Here is a 15,635-nt window from a genome sequence, read left to right on the forward strand (position 1 = left end):
CTATTATACTTTTCCCTTGTGTCAGTTATTTCTTGTGTGTGTCTTTCTCTCTCTCTCCCCAGTTTGAATGTAAGCTCAAAAGCAGGACCTTCATCTTTGTATCATTAGCATCTACTTCAGTACTTTGCTTGTGGGTATTTAATGTTTGCTTAAATTGAAATAGTATACACAATCCTTTTATATATATGTCTGATCTCTTGTTTTGACTATGCCCATTGCTTATTAACTTCTGGGTTCATTTTTAGACAGCTGCTAGGTGAACAAGCTATGATAGCTTTTTGGTTTTTAATATTTCAAGCACATAGGGTTTCTTTAGTGTTTACTATTTTCTTTACCTGGTACCTCACCTGTACAGATTTGAGCCTTTCCAGCTTCTGTTAAGATCATAGACCTAGAACTCCAGGGGACCTTGTAGTCTCTACCTATAAATCTTAAAAGGGGGAGTGGTTAGTTTTTAAGTGATTTACCAGAGATTATAAAGGTTGTTAGAACCATGGACAAATCATTTAACCTAAATTCTTACTACACTGAGGTCTGCCAGAGCCAGTAAAGTTACCATGGGATATAGTGATGCTATAGAAATGCTACTAACATATACATTTCTTTCATTTAGGAAATGAGGTGTTTTCTTTATTATCTTGGATTTCAGTCTTCTTGCTGATAAGCAACAAGCATTTATTATCAGCTTAAGCTAAGTGCTAGGGGTAAAATTAATAGTTTGAAGTTATTTTCCTTTGCAGAGGAAAAATAAAATGGGAAGTAATTCTCATTTCTGTTGTCTTTGTCTCCTATACAGGACTACTTTTTCTGTCCCTTTAATGTCCCTCCCACTGAATCTACAAGTCATTTCAAAAGTTATCAATGCATTCCCTACATAGCTACACATGTCTTTAAATAGGTTCCCTTTTTTTCTTATCAAGTTCATTCATGTCCCTGTCAGGGCTGTACCTTTTAGGCCAACTTCCTTTTGGAGCATTGGGTAACAATTTACTCTGAATCCAGAATTGTAGGTAGACTGCACCTACTTTCTACTCTTTCCCAGGGTTCCTGTTGATCGTTTCTACTTCAAAAGTTATAACTGGTTTACTTTTAGCAAATGGCCTGTTGTAGTTGAGTATCCTCCCTATCATAACTATATCAACATTGCCAGATTTATTTATTTCCTCCTGGCCTAAAGGGCTATAACACTGTAGAGATATCATTTCTCTTTTCCTTTTCTATTGGTGCAAAGCAGAAAAGGTGGCCAAGAGTACCCCACAGGACTTGGAATCAAGACAATAGAACATCTTTGTGTACCCTCTATGCTTCAGGGTCATAATAGCTGAAATTTATATATAATGTTTTAAAATTTAAAACATGTTTTGCCTATACTATCTTAGTCATCACAACAGCCATGTTGGGGTAAGTACACTAGGCAATCACACTTTTTTTTAACCCTTCTATATCAGGATTAATACTATACATTGGTTCTAAGGCAGAAGGAGCAGTAAGGGCTAGGCAGTAAGGGGCTAAGTGACTTGCCCAGGGTCACACAACTAGACAATATCTGAGGTCAGATTTGAACCTAGGACCTCCTGTCTCTAGGCTGGCTCTCCACTGAGCCACCCAACTGCCTCCCAATCATAACTTAGCACCAGGAGAGGAAGGTACTTGTCCCATGATCATGCAGTAAGTAGGCTTTTGAAGGCAAACTTTAAATGTAGATTTCTCTTAATTCCAAATCCAGTTTTCTTTTTATTAATCTTTTAGTGGAAAGAAACCTGGACTGGGAGGAGTTTTAGACTATGTAGTTAAACCTGTCTATTAGGAATTTTGGCAACCAGCCCTATGTAATCTGCTGTTTATTACCTGTGTGAACCTGAACAGATTTTGTGCCATTTCTGGGCTTCATTTTGGATCTCATAAATTTTATCCTATTATCATACTCAAGTCATTCCACTTCCTTTACGATCAATAATTTGCTTTGTTGTATAATGTCTTTAGATCATAAAAGTTTTCTGTGAACTTCTGAGTATGTTGAATGATTCTATTTTTTTCCTGCATCATACCAGTTACTATATTATTTGGTTTGGTGGTTGTCTATGACTATTTTGTTTCCCTCCCCTCACCATTTTGTTTTAAATTAAAAAAAAAATATTTCACCAAATCTAAAGCCAGATATATTTTTAGCAGTATCTGAAGCCTTGGTTTACTAACAAGTGGGTTCTGGTTTGTCAGGTCTTGAAAAGTGTCCAAAACCTCTCCTTCAAATCCTACACTTGTAGGAAAGCTTTGGGCAGGGCATTGTGACTACCCTGGTAGAGCCACCTTCATCAGAACTAGCAAGGACAGTTACTTACAGGGCTGGTTACTCAAATGCTAGTATCTGTGTGTCTTCATTATCATGGAGCCCCAGAAATAGCTACTTCCCCAGAAAATTGAGTAGTCCCTTAAAACCCTTCTGAGCCTCTGGTGCCTCATTTGTTAATCATACCTATCTTACAATGATTAAATAGAATATGCAAAAGTGTTTTGTAGACTTCTTAAACACCATATAAATTAAACATTTATCATATAACTAACTGCTTTGATACAGTTTTCCTTAATCTCTTCTGCCACATTCCTTATTTGACCCTCCAACTAACTTCTTTTGCCTCCTGGGATTATCTTTTCCTCTCGATTTTCCCCTTGAAGCATTTCTTCCATTTTTCTCGATGGAACTAAAACCTTTCTATGCTGGTTTTATCAAGGAGAACATTCCTTCAGCCTTTTCATTTTCCCTACCAGAGAAACAAATTTGCACTTTGCAAATTTATGATTATTAATGGGCTTTAGAAGAAACAAAACATCAAATAATAGCACAATCTGAGCCTTGTTACAGTAACATTCCACTTGGGAATCTGACCTTCTGAAACTAATCCTTAGTTTTTTTTCTATGGCTCTTACTGATAAAACTTCCAAGGCCACCTGGGACTCTTCTAAAAAAAAATACAGTTCTCTTCGTTTTATCCTTTTATACTATTGTCAATTCAAGTGTTTTCTATGTCTTAATCCTGGTTTAGTTAGTGAGATAGTATTATATTGTATTCAGTAGAAATTGAATTTCTAGCCCTTTACTCCTCATTTCATTGGAATTGGGGGGGGGTTCTTAATTTGATACCTAAAATCATATATATATATATCACTGTCTTAAAGCCTAATTTACCTTTGAATGTTTAGAGTTCATCTCATGAGATTCAGAAAATACACAAGAGAAGACTGAAATTTTAAGTCCTAAATTACTTGACAAAGATGAGTGAATGTTCAGGGAAGAGGAAGTCAATGAGGATTAGAGTAGTTTGGAAATGCTTGTGCTTATGTAGGAGAGGAACTTAATCTGGATTTGGAGGAATTTGATCTGGGATGTTCATCATTTGGGTCAAAAAGAAGGTCATTAGTAAGAACTTACTATTCTTTCTACTAAATTAGGTCAAATGATTTTTTTTTTCTACTTGAAAGAAAAGTTAAAAACTCTTAAGAAGTCACAGGCAGATAAGGCCACTGGGTTACTATTCTAGCTACATTTTTTTTTAATTGCATAGTTTTAGTAAATGAACGTAACCTTGTTGGATTTATATGTCTTTTACTCTGGAAGGTTTGGAATCTAAAGAGGCTTCTCTATCACAAATTGGTGATCACAAGGACAAACCCCGATTTGTTTGTTCATTGCAAATATTTGGTTTAGTCCTAAGATCATATTGCTTGAGATCTCAAAACAAAGTCCTGTTGATACCAAAGAACACCCTGCTTTATTCTAAAGTTGAATGTTTGAATAAAGAAGTCCATTGTGGAATTAGTGGAAATAGATAAAGAATAAAAAGAAAATATATGTCTTAAGAGTGGAGATGGAAGTAACACCTTTCTACTGGCTGGTTTCAGGGTCTTGGCACCAAAGAACCTTTGGAGCAAGGTCTCTTAAATTTTGAAGTAATCTTTCCTACTTCAGTAATGTTAAACTATCATTCACTTGGCAGTTAATCATGTGCTGCTAAATGTGATATTGTCTATACTGTCTTGAACTTGAATTCACATGAGTTCTTGCATTGATTGGTGTTTTTCTTGTGTTTTGTTTCACTAAATGCATTGTGGTCTCTTGGAGGGCAGGAACAATGTTGTATTCATCTTTGTATTTAAACAGTGCCTTACAAATATTAGGTGCTCAATAAATATTTTGTTTTTGTTGTTAATATGTTGTATTCTGCAAACTAAAATCAGGGAATCTTTGACCCCAGGATTCCCCTCATAACAGTTTAATATATACATTTGTATACTTTATAGATCAAAGCTTGTTTCCTGACATCTGTTCCCAGCTATGAATCAGATGATCTGTTCTCCAGTGCCAGTTAGGCTATACTGATTCTACACTTTTGGGGCTTAGGGGAAAAGTTTAGGGTTTTTTGATTTTTAACATTTTTATTATACTGTTGCAATGGTTAAACATTGGTCTTAAGTATTTAGGGTTATTTTAGTCTAGAAACAAGGATGGCAAATCAGTCCTGGGTAGATATGACTTCATGGGTCTATTTGATAATAGAGGTTTTATTTCTTTAGAATGGTGTGCTGCACAGTCAAAGAATGAAGGTACATTGGAAAAAGAAAGGTCTATCTTAACAGAGCAAAATGGCAAATTTGCAATAGAGGTTATAAGAATTAAGGCAGTTAAGAAGGAAGATGGAAAACCCCAGGGCAGATGATTTTGGATCGAGTTTAAGGACAGGTGGAATGTTACAAGTGAGACTTTGCTTGGTGATTATAGAAAAACAGTAAAAAATAAAAGTAATAAAAGTAAAAAAAAAAGAATTGGCTTCATATCCCCCAAATTGACAAAGTTGATAAAAGATGCAAGTAGTCTGGAAGTTCTCTTGGGAGACAGGAAAACTACTAATTGTAAATTGGCCATTTGTCTACTTGTTTTGGAATTGTCCTCCCCCCAAAATTACTCTTTGACTTGATACATCCATTCATCCCAAGAAAGTCAAAAGAGATGTCCTGTGTATACCAAGATTTCAAATGGCACTTCTTATAGCAAAAATTGGTAACAGATGAATGCTCATCAATTGGAATAGTTGAACAAATGATATCAGTAAAGTGGAATATTAAGTTCTTAAAAAATATAAGAACTTAAAGAGAAATGCTCAGATGTATGAATTGTGGCCATTAAATAAGCCAAATCTAGAAATAAGCACAATGACTAATAATGTAATACAAAAAGATAACTTGGTGTACCATAAAAGCAACAGCTAATGTTGGATCCAGAAGCTCAGTAACTTAATAGTAACTTCAGTAACTTATACTGAAGGTGGCCAACAGCCCTAGTTTCTGAACTTGTTGGTCTGTATATTATCAGTTACCTCATCAATCAGGTATCACGGCATGTTATAGACTTTGTGATGATTAGACTTAATGGCTTACAATTGGCCTCATGAAGCAGTATAATTCTTATGATCTTGTCCATTGACGTTTTTTATCTGGTCAATAGGTATGAATGGGAACCAGTGGTAGCCGTGTCCCCTTTGCACCCAAGCCCTGTGCTCCTGGCCTCTTGACCCTATTGAGACTGTAAACATTTCATTTGCCATTCACTCTATACCTAGCAGATTCCTACTCCCTTTTACTTTACCCATCCCTGCCTGTATCACTGGGCACCCCTGTTCTCTGAGTCTCATTCTCACTGCACTTGTGCCTGCCCTCTCTTACTCTTGTTCCATGCTGAATAAACTTTCGTCCACTTGTTTGTACGAAGACTCGGCTTCCCTCAGAAAACAGTGATTCCCTGGGCATTCCCTTTTATCCTAACTGACTTGCCTACAGTCGCACAGCCAAGTTGAGGTCAGATTTGGGGGCCATACAACACCGGTGGACAGAGCAGAGGGCCACAGTCAGGAAGGCATCTGAGTTCTGACCTAGGCTCTGGACACTGGGCAAGTCATTTAAATTTGCCTCAGTTTACTCATCTGGAAAATTAGTAGGAGAAGAAAATGGCAAACCAATATAGAATTTGTATGGGGTCATGAGTCATTAGTGAACAGTGACTATAGCTATAATCTCACTGACTTTAGTCTCTATGGTTAAATCTAACTGCTTTTTGATGGGCCCTGAATCCCATTTCCCATTATTTACAGTGAATTCCTTCTTTTTACCCTTTCTTTACCGGTTCCTTCACTGCTGCCTTCAGACATACCCCAGTTTTTTCAGTTCTTCAAAGAGTTATTATTTTTTCGCTAGATTCTTAACTCAAGAGCCAGGTCAGTGTGGAAGTTACAAAGACTGAGACACATTTCAAATGGATTCTTCCCTGACCATACCTATCTCCTCCCACTGGGTCACTCATGGTATGGCCTTCCATCTCGGGAGGAAGGGGGAGGTTTGGAAAAAGCCCGAGGTGCCCTTGTTCAAAGCAACCTGGTGCTAGAGATAAAAATAGTTGGTATAAATAAATGCCACCTGTGTGTTAGCAAGAAAGCAATAAGTTGAAGCAGAGAATAGATTGACCATCAGCTCACTACCCACTAGATTTTCTAGGCCAGCAGTAGCCAGTGAGGGGAGAGCTGGGAATCGTGTCCTGCTACTGAAACTGCTGCTGTATGTAGTCTCGGCTCTCTCTACTCCTTGCAGATTAAAACAAAACTTCTCAGGTTGGGATCTCGCTTCGTCCCAACCACACTGTCTCTTCCTGAACCGGAAAGATTGCTCTTAGAGAGAAGGAAATGACAATTTCCAAGGAGTCCATTTAGCCAGTTCCCAGAGACTATAATCTCCCTCCCCTTCAGTCAGCCTTCTGACTTGATCTCTTCACTCAACTTATCTGTGATCTCTTTATCACCAAATTTGATGGGCTTTTCTCTTTTTCTTAATCTCTTGAGTGAATTTGATACTGTTGACCTCATTCTCTCCAGGTCAGGTAGTCTGTTCATTGTTTTGCTTTGCTTCCCACAAACAATAGTCCAATTTGAAGTGCTTTTCCAGATGGAAGTCATAGTTTGGATAGCATGTCTTTCAATCTAGTTTGTTTTTCTAATGTAGATGATTAGAGAATTCTTCTGGGTTTTCATGTCATCATTTTGGCTCTCCTTCCTACCGGTCTACTCCTTAGTATCCTCTTCTTCCTCCTCGTCACCCACATGCCCCTTCACTGGAGCTGTCCCCCACAGTTCTGTCCTAACCCTCTCACCATTCTCTTGGTGGCCTCAATGGGCTCCTGGATTTAATGATGTTCCTAGGCAGGTGAGTGCAATATAAACCTCCAGCCCTCGTCTCGTCAGCTGCCTCTGGGACATTTCAAACTAGATGTCTTAGACATCACAGGCATAATCTCTCTCCCTACTCTAGTCCATGCCAGTCCTCTACTCAGTTAATTCCCAGGGCTCTATTGCCTGTAGGATAAAAGAGAAATTATTCTACTTAGCCCTTAAAGCCCTTCATAACTTGCCCTAACCTATCTTTCCAGCCTCTTTATATACCACTCCTGCATGCTTGAAATCTAGCCAAACTAAGCCTCTCCATTGCTCCCAAATGAGTAGTTTCCCATCTGTAACATGTCAGAGAAGGGACTTTCCCTGTACAAAGGAAATCTGGAAAGCCATCTTTGAAGACCTCCACAGTCTAAGGAGGAGCCATCACCCCAATCAGAACTGAATTTATTGCTGGTTATAAATAGCCTTTTTAAACATTATTTTTTCAGTGACATGTAGAAACCATTTTTTGTTCTCTCCCTTCCCCCCAATTCCCCAAAGTGGTAATTAGCCTGATATAGGTTATACCAGTGGTTTCATGGCAATACCTATATAATCTTTCTAAGTCTTTATAATCTCTTTTATACACATGAGCTTTATGTGTGGGTTTTCTTTCCCCCTCCCCAGTTGAGGATATTTACAAAGGCATTTATTTTGGAAAGGAGTTTGCTATCAAATGAGAATTTTTAAATGGACAGGAAAAAATGGATCAGTTTTCCTTTTAGCTTCTTTCTTACTGCCGAAAGGCCTAATTTACCCTCTCCTTTTCTAGTCCTTTAATATTCATTCTACAACTTTTGTCTTTGTTTATGTACTGCAGATCTTTTCGCTGTTAGCCATCTTTCCATTGCTCTTTGAGTTATTCGTAATTTAATTCTTCTTTGAAAAGATTTATATGAACTGATGTAAAGTAAGCACAACCAAAATAATTTATACTTTCACATATTAAAAAAATGAACAATTTTGAGAATTATTTATAAACGGGTGAATGAAATGACCAGAATCAGAATAATTTATATAATAACAAAAAAGCAACTTTGAAAGCTGTAAGAACTGTGATCAATATAATGACCATTCAATATACCAGAAAATCAATATAAAACATGCTATCTATTACATGGAAATAATAGATTGAGTGCAAACTGAGGCAAATATTTTTGTATACAGCCATTGAGGGAATTTGTTTTGCTTGACTATGCATATTTGTCCCAAGAAATTAGTTTTTATTTTCCAATGGTGTGGTGGGTAAGAAAATAAAGCTTTCTGTTAATTTTTTTTTAATAGGGGAGTGCTCCAAATGTGAAATGTTGCATGCACTTTCAGATGAGGTCACTGTATTTTTAGTTTTATTTAACTGTTTTATTTTGTTACAAAGAAATCTCTCATGAAGTGAGAGTCCTCTGTAATTGTAATGTAAAACAAAACATCAATAAAACTTTAAAATGAAAAAAAAATGGTGATATTCTAGGATCCACAGCCATATAGCATCACATGTTCAGTTTCCCTATTAGTCAGGTGTGTATGTATCACTTCAAGCCTCGGAAAACAAGCCAACTCAGTGAAATTTACTGCAATGAGAAAGGAAAGAGGAAGAGGAGCAGTTATGTCACATTTGCTCTGTGTGGTACTACAAATGTACTGCTAAGTACTTTTTAAAAAAAATTCATCTCATTTAATTCTCACAAGCCTATGAGGTACAATTTATTATCCCCATTTTATAGTTGAGGAAATTGAAAATGAAATCAAAGGACTAGTGTCTGAGGATGAATTTGAACTCGGGTCTTCCTGACTCCAGACCCACCACTAATTAAATCATCTATATAAAAACAAACTAGATTGAAAGACATGTTATCCAAACTATGACTTCCATCTGGAAAAACACTTTTATCAAATTAGACTTGCTTGCGGGAAGCTAAGCAATACAATGAATAGACTACCTGACCTGGAGTCAGGAAGAACTGAATTCAAATCCCACTTCAGGCAACCCTGGACAAGTCACTTCTATTTGCCTCTGTTTCCTCATCTGTAAAATGGGGATGAAAACAGCTTTTTGAATGTCAGATGGGATGGGAGCTGCATATCTTTTTTTTTCCTTTACCTTCCATCTTAGAATCAATACTGTGTATTGGTTCTAAGGCAGAAGAGCAAAATAAGTCTGGAATGGTGAATTGGATCCATATTGTGAAGAGCCTTAAATGTCATTGCTAAGGAATTGGTATAGTTTGTCCTCTGGGAAATGAGCAAGACTATTGAGCAGGAATTGATCAATTTTGGCATTAATAAAGGAGGAAGATTTTATGAAGGGTAGAATTGATAGGATATAATTATATTTGGATGATAAAAAGAAAGGAAGGAGTTAATCCAATTCTGAGGTTAGAAGGGAGATGGTATAAATGGCAAGTAGAGAAGGTAGGAAGAGTAGCAGTTTAGGGGGAAATGGAAGCCGAGTAGGGCTAAAACTGGAGATAACAGAAATATGAGTAATTTTGTAGAGACTGAAAAAAGACTGAAGACATAGTTTTGGGTGGTGGTGGTGGGAGGGGCCTGTTGGGGTTGGGAAGAAGATGCTATATACCAGGACGGATCAAGAGGGAACAGTCAGATATATAGGAAGAGAAACAAAGAAGGAGAATCCAGAATGAAAGTGATCTTTGTTATCACTGAATCATTTCAGTTATTGCCCTACTCTTAGTGATATTTCTGGGCAAGAGATAAGATACGGGAGTGGTTTGCCAATTCCTTGTCTAGCTCATTTTACAGATGAGGAAACTGAGGCAAAGTTAAGTGACTTAGACCCACACACCTAGTGTCTAAGGCTGGAATTGAACGCTGGTCTTCCCAACCCCAGACATAGCACTATCCACTCTGCCACCAGCTGCCTGAAAAAGACTGGTCAGTAATAGCCAGCTAAAGGGAACACCTGTCATGAAAGGTGAGAATCGAGAAGCCCCGAGGAGGAAGTTTCCTGTAGATTATTCATTCCATCCATGGTAAACAGATGTCATATTGTAAGAAAAGCTTCTATTAATATAAAATTTGTCATACATCCTTAATACTGTCAGTCCCTAGTATCTTTTCTCTCATCTAGGATCTGTCTTTATATCAATCAGTGATTATACCAGGTTTTACTATCTATTGAATTAACTATGGGAGAATAAAAGGTGTATTAGGACCTAGAAGTGTCCAGTTCCTTCACAGTAAAGTTCTCCAAATGTGTTAGAAACAAAACAAAAAAACAGCTATAAATTACTCCTTCCATCCAGGACTGCACAGGATTAGACTGCGAGGATTCTGAGGAAGCAGTCAGTAGAGGTAGGTAGAAGGTGAAGCAAGCAAAAGAGCCCAGTCCCATAGCAGCTGACAGGGACAGACTTGCACTCAGTACAGAGTTGTCCAGAGACCAGGAGGCAGAGCCTGACCCAGTGCCCAGCAGGGCTCCCTCCCATCTTCAGCCCAGGAAGCATCTAATTCTAGAAAAAAAAGTTAGGTGCCCACAACCAGGACCCTAGTAGCCACAGCAATCACTAACACCTGAGGATTCCTACAGAAAGTGGGGCTTATACAGCCAAGCAAGGGTCTGTCCCTGTCATCTAAGAGTATGAGAAGGAGAAGAGGCTGCCCAGGCACTAGCCCCACCATTCCAGAAATTTGCAAGAGATAGGCAGGAAAAAATGCCTAACACAAAAGTGCTTTGAATGGAGAGAAGCCCAAGTGGTAAAGTGATACAAAATGGAACATTAAAGGAAATGACAGCTAGGGAGGAAAGAATGGTAAATAAAAATAACTTAGAATACATAGTGGCAAACTTTACCTAGGAATTTTGTAAAAATTATAATAGGCAACAAAGAGCTACAATGGTATGAGGCAGCAAGAACTACCAAGACAAAATCAAAATATTGAAAAATGTAGTGGCAGCTATAGGTGACTCACTGGATAGAGAGCCAGACCTAGAGATCAGGAGGTTCTAGGTTCAAATGTGACCTTCCTTGGACACTTCCTAGCTGTGTGACCCTGAGCAAGTAATTTAAATCCAATTGTCTAGTCCTTATAACTTCTGCCTTGGAACCAATACTTAGTATCAATTCTAAGAAGATACGGATTTGGTTGTTTTTTAAAGAAAAGTGTATATACTATCAAAAATAGCTTATCTAGAAAACAGTAAAGAGATATCATCTAAGAATCACCAGACTATCTGAAAATCATGACCCAAAGAAAAAAACAAAAACAAAACCCAACACCAGTATTTATAAGTAGTGAATTCCACCAAACATTCAAAGGACAAGTAAATGCTGGCAAAACTAAGAGATCTTTTCAGTCTATGGTACAAACATGGTCTTGGTAAATAACAAAGCCAGGGAAAAGACAACAGGAAGAAAAGCACATCAATATCCCTAATGAACGTCAATGCAAAAGTATTAAATAAAATCTTAGGTTAGAGGCTATAACTATATCAAAAAGATGATAATAAGGTGACCAGTTTAGATTGATGCCAGGAATGCAGAGTTGGTTCAATATCTGAGGGAAAGTATAAACCTCATAGGCCATACTAAATTAGTAATTGCACAATTATATTAATAGAGGCATGTTTCTATACACACAGGAATAAATGGACTCTTCCCTAATATGAGGAATAGTATTTATCTAAATTTAGCAAATATATATATAAAATGGAGAAAGGTTCAAGGCCTTTCCAATAAGGAGGCGAAATAAAATGTCATCACTACAGTAGTAAGATAAGAAAAAGAAATCAAGGCAATAATTAAGTGAAGCAAAGAGTAAATAAAAAACATGGCCTTTTGAACATGATATGATGATGTATCTAGAGAACCCCTTAAGATTCATTAAAAGTCACCTAAAATAATGACTTCAGCAAAGTTTAAGTATATAAAATAAATATACATAAATCTTTAGCATTTCCATATAAAAGATAAAGAAATTCTATTAAAAATAACCACAGAATATGTAAAATACTTGGGAGTCTATCTACCAAGGCAAATATAAGAACTACATTAATTCACCACAAAATTATTAGTGGAACTAAATTATTGAAGTATTAATTGATCAAGAATAGTCAAATAGTTCAAATCTATGCTAATAAGAAATAATCAAAACCATTCAGGACTGGTTTAAAAAAAATAAAGATTGATCAATGTTTCAATTCTGTGATTTTCTTGGCAAAGATACTGGAGTGATTTGCCATTTCCTTCTCCATCTCATTTTACAGGTTAGGAAATTAAAGCAAACATGGTTAAGTGACTTGCCCAGGGTCTTGAAGCCAGATTTGAACTCAGGAAGATGAGTCTTCCTGACTCCAGGCCTGGCATTGTGCCACCTAATTGCCCATAATTAATTTTACTAGCTTCTAGTAGTGTAATCAATATACCTCTGCTATATGTTGTATTCTCATTTTTGTCGTCACGTAAAGAGGGTTTTACCCTCTAGCTGACTTTTTTTGACCCAGGTCCTTCTACCCTCTTCCTGAAAGTCACAGGATTCAATATTGTTCTGTGCTTGGTGTTTGCAATTCTCTTACCTGTCAGTAAAGCTTTGCCTTTTAGATTCTAGGTATATCTTTGGTTTTTAAGGATAACAATTTGGGGATGCAGTATTTTAGGGTCTGCAAGAACATCTTTCCACTCTCAAATATTTTCAACCCAAATGTCTCTAGGTAATAATGACAATACTTCATATAACTTAATGGCACAAGACATCGTTACCTGTAAATTGGGCACTATTATTATTATTATATACCCCCTATTACAGGTGAGGAGACCAAGACTGAAAGAGTTAATTGACTTGCCCAGAGTGACACAGCTAATAAATGCCTTAATAAGAGACAGATTCAAATTTGGACCTTTATGTCTTCAAGTTCAACACTCTAATTACTATGCCACTAAAGGTATAAAGTGTGGAAATTTAGCTCTACACTCTGACATCATGGGAATTTTCTTGGTCTCCTTTATGTATAAACATAAAGAAGATCCTGAGCCACATATGGGACTTGGGGGGGGGGGGTGAAGAGGGCAACTAACACTACTACAGCTTACAAGGAGAACAGGTTTCTCTTCCTTACAGAATTTTGATGTTCAATTGTGTCCAACTCTTCATGACTCCAATGAGGTTTTCTTGGCATCGATAATGGAGTGATCTCCTATTACCTTCTCCTGTTCATTTTGAGGAAACTCAGGCAAACAGGGTTAAGTGATTAGCCCAAGGTCACACAGATAATAAGTATCTGAGGCCAGGTTTAAACGAATGAAGATGAGTCTTCTTGATTCTAAGCCCAATACTCTATCCACTGTGCCCCCTTGTTGCCCCCCTGACAGGTTTAACTAGATGATCTCTGAAGTCTCTTCCAACTTGGAGATTCTGTAATTCTGTTGCCACATATTAAGTGAATCAATGGAGGTGCTGCCAATGATTTTGCCAAAGCAATCAAACTCTTGATGATGATGATGGGGAAATATTATTTAAATAAATACTTGCAAAATATGATATTATAAGAATGGATCACATATATTCTCTCAGAACAAAATGTTCTCAATTCCTAGCTTAGAAAAGTTAATTGTCCAGTTTCTAGGAAAAAGGGGGCAGCTTATCATAGTTATGGTCTCAAAGACATCCTAATACCTAATGAAGCAATTGTTTCAGCATCTGCCCTCTCCTTGGTAACCCTTAATGACTCAGAGGACAGGAAGTCCTCTCCATATCTGTTAACTAATTATATCATTACCTGAAGGAAATAAAATATTATAGTTCTATTCCATGTCATAGAGCTAAAAGTGGACACTGAAGATTCTCCTTTCAAAGACATGTCACAAATATATAAAATGGCTTCTTATATGAGTTCAAGCTTATCATCCCTGAAAACAAATTTTATTTTATTCTATTTTTAAAGACAAATTTATGGTTTTAAGTATTACAAGTAGAGTAAGATATGAAGGATTCCATTTTTGCCAATTGCTTGGCTTAAAATTATAGAAAGAATCTCAGTTTAACAGTATTCTAACAAGACTAAAATTGTGAATTCCAGTTAGTAATGTTTGCTTACTCTTCATTTGGTGTGATCTAAGTTTTCACACTGCTTTATTTTGGCCAAAAATGCCTTCCCCACCAGACTGTCATTTTGTTTAAAAATTCCATCATTAAAAAAATTTCCTTGAGTTTAGGCATTGTCACCAGGAGAATCGTATTCAAATTAATCAACAACTATTGAGTGCTTTCTATATCCTAAGGGCTCTGCCATGCACTCAAGAAGAATCAAATAAATGCCTTTGGGAGTAACCTTATTTGGGTCACAATATTAACTTCAAGTAATATTAGCTTGAATTTTTGTTGTTTTTTATCAGATTAGCTAGTTGTCACCTAGCAATGGTCAGGGTTAAAGGGAGTGAGATATTGCATGAAAAAGGGAGTGAGATATTGCATGAAAAATTGTTTTTAAAAAAGCAGGACTAGCAGATTGGCTAACATGACAGCAACGAAAAGTAATGAATGCTGGAGGGGATGTGGCAAAGTTGGGACATTAATTCATTGCTGTTGAGTTGTGAATTGATCCTACCATTCTGGAGGGCAATTTGGAACTATGCCCAAAGGGCGCTAAAAGACTATCTGACGCCCTTTGATCCAACCATAGCACTGCTGGGTTTGTACCCCAAAGAGCTAATAAGGAAAAAAGACATGTGCAAAAATATTCATATCTGCACTCTTTGTGGTGGCAAAAAAAAATTGGAAAATGAGGGGATGCCCTTCAATCAGGGAATGGCTGAACAAATTGCGGTATCTGTTGGTGATAGAATACTATTGTGCTCAAAAGAATAATAAAGTGGAGGAATTCCATGGAGACTGGAACAACCTCCAGGAATTGATGCAGAGTGAGAGGAGCAGAACCAGAAAAACATTGTACACAGAGAGTAATACACTGTGGTACAATCAAATGTAATGGACTTCTCCATTAATGGCAATGCAGTGATCCTGAACAACTTGGAGGAATTCTATGAGAAAAACCACTATCCACGTCTAGAGGAAACATAGTGGGAGTAAAAACACTGAAGAAAAACAATTGCTTGAATACATGGGTCGAAGGGATATGGTTGGGGATGTAGACTCTAAATGAACATCCTAGTGCAAACATCATTGAAATAGTTTCTGATCAAGGACAGAAGTAATACCTAATAAAATTGCATGGCTATGGGAAGGGTGGGTGGAGGGGAGGGAGGGAAATAAAGTGAGTATTGTAACCAAAAAAATAAAAAAAATCTGGAGAGGGCAGAGCTAAGATGGTTGGGAGTAGCAGGAACTTTCTAAATCTCCTTCCAACCAATCAATACAAAGTGTCTCAAAAGGACAGAAATCAAAATCAGATGAATTAAAGGGTTCTCCCAC

General features: G+C 37.1%; 1 protein-coding gene across 3 annotated transcripts in view; it reads right to left on the reverse strand.

The window, feature by feature from the left end:
• The window catches only part of LOC100022260 (non-histone chromosomal protein HMG-14-like), a 108,381-nt gene that overhangs the window by 74,288 nt on the left and 18,458 nt on the right, over positions 1 to 15,635 (reverse strand). The window lies entirely within an intron of this gene.

The sequence above is a fragment of the Monodelphis domestica genome, chromosome 2 (genome assembly GCF_027887165.1).
Source record: "Monodelphis domestica isolate mMonDom1 chromosome 2, mMonDom1.pri, whole genome shotgun sequence".
Taxonomy (NCBI): Eukaryota; Metazoa; Chordata; class Mammalia; order Didelphimorphia; family Didelphidae; genus Monodelphis; species Monodelphis domestica.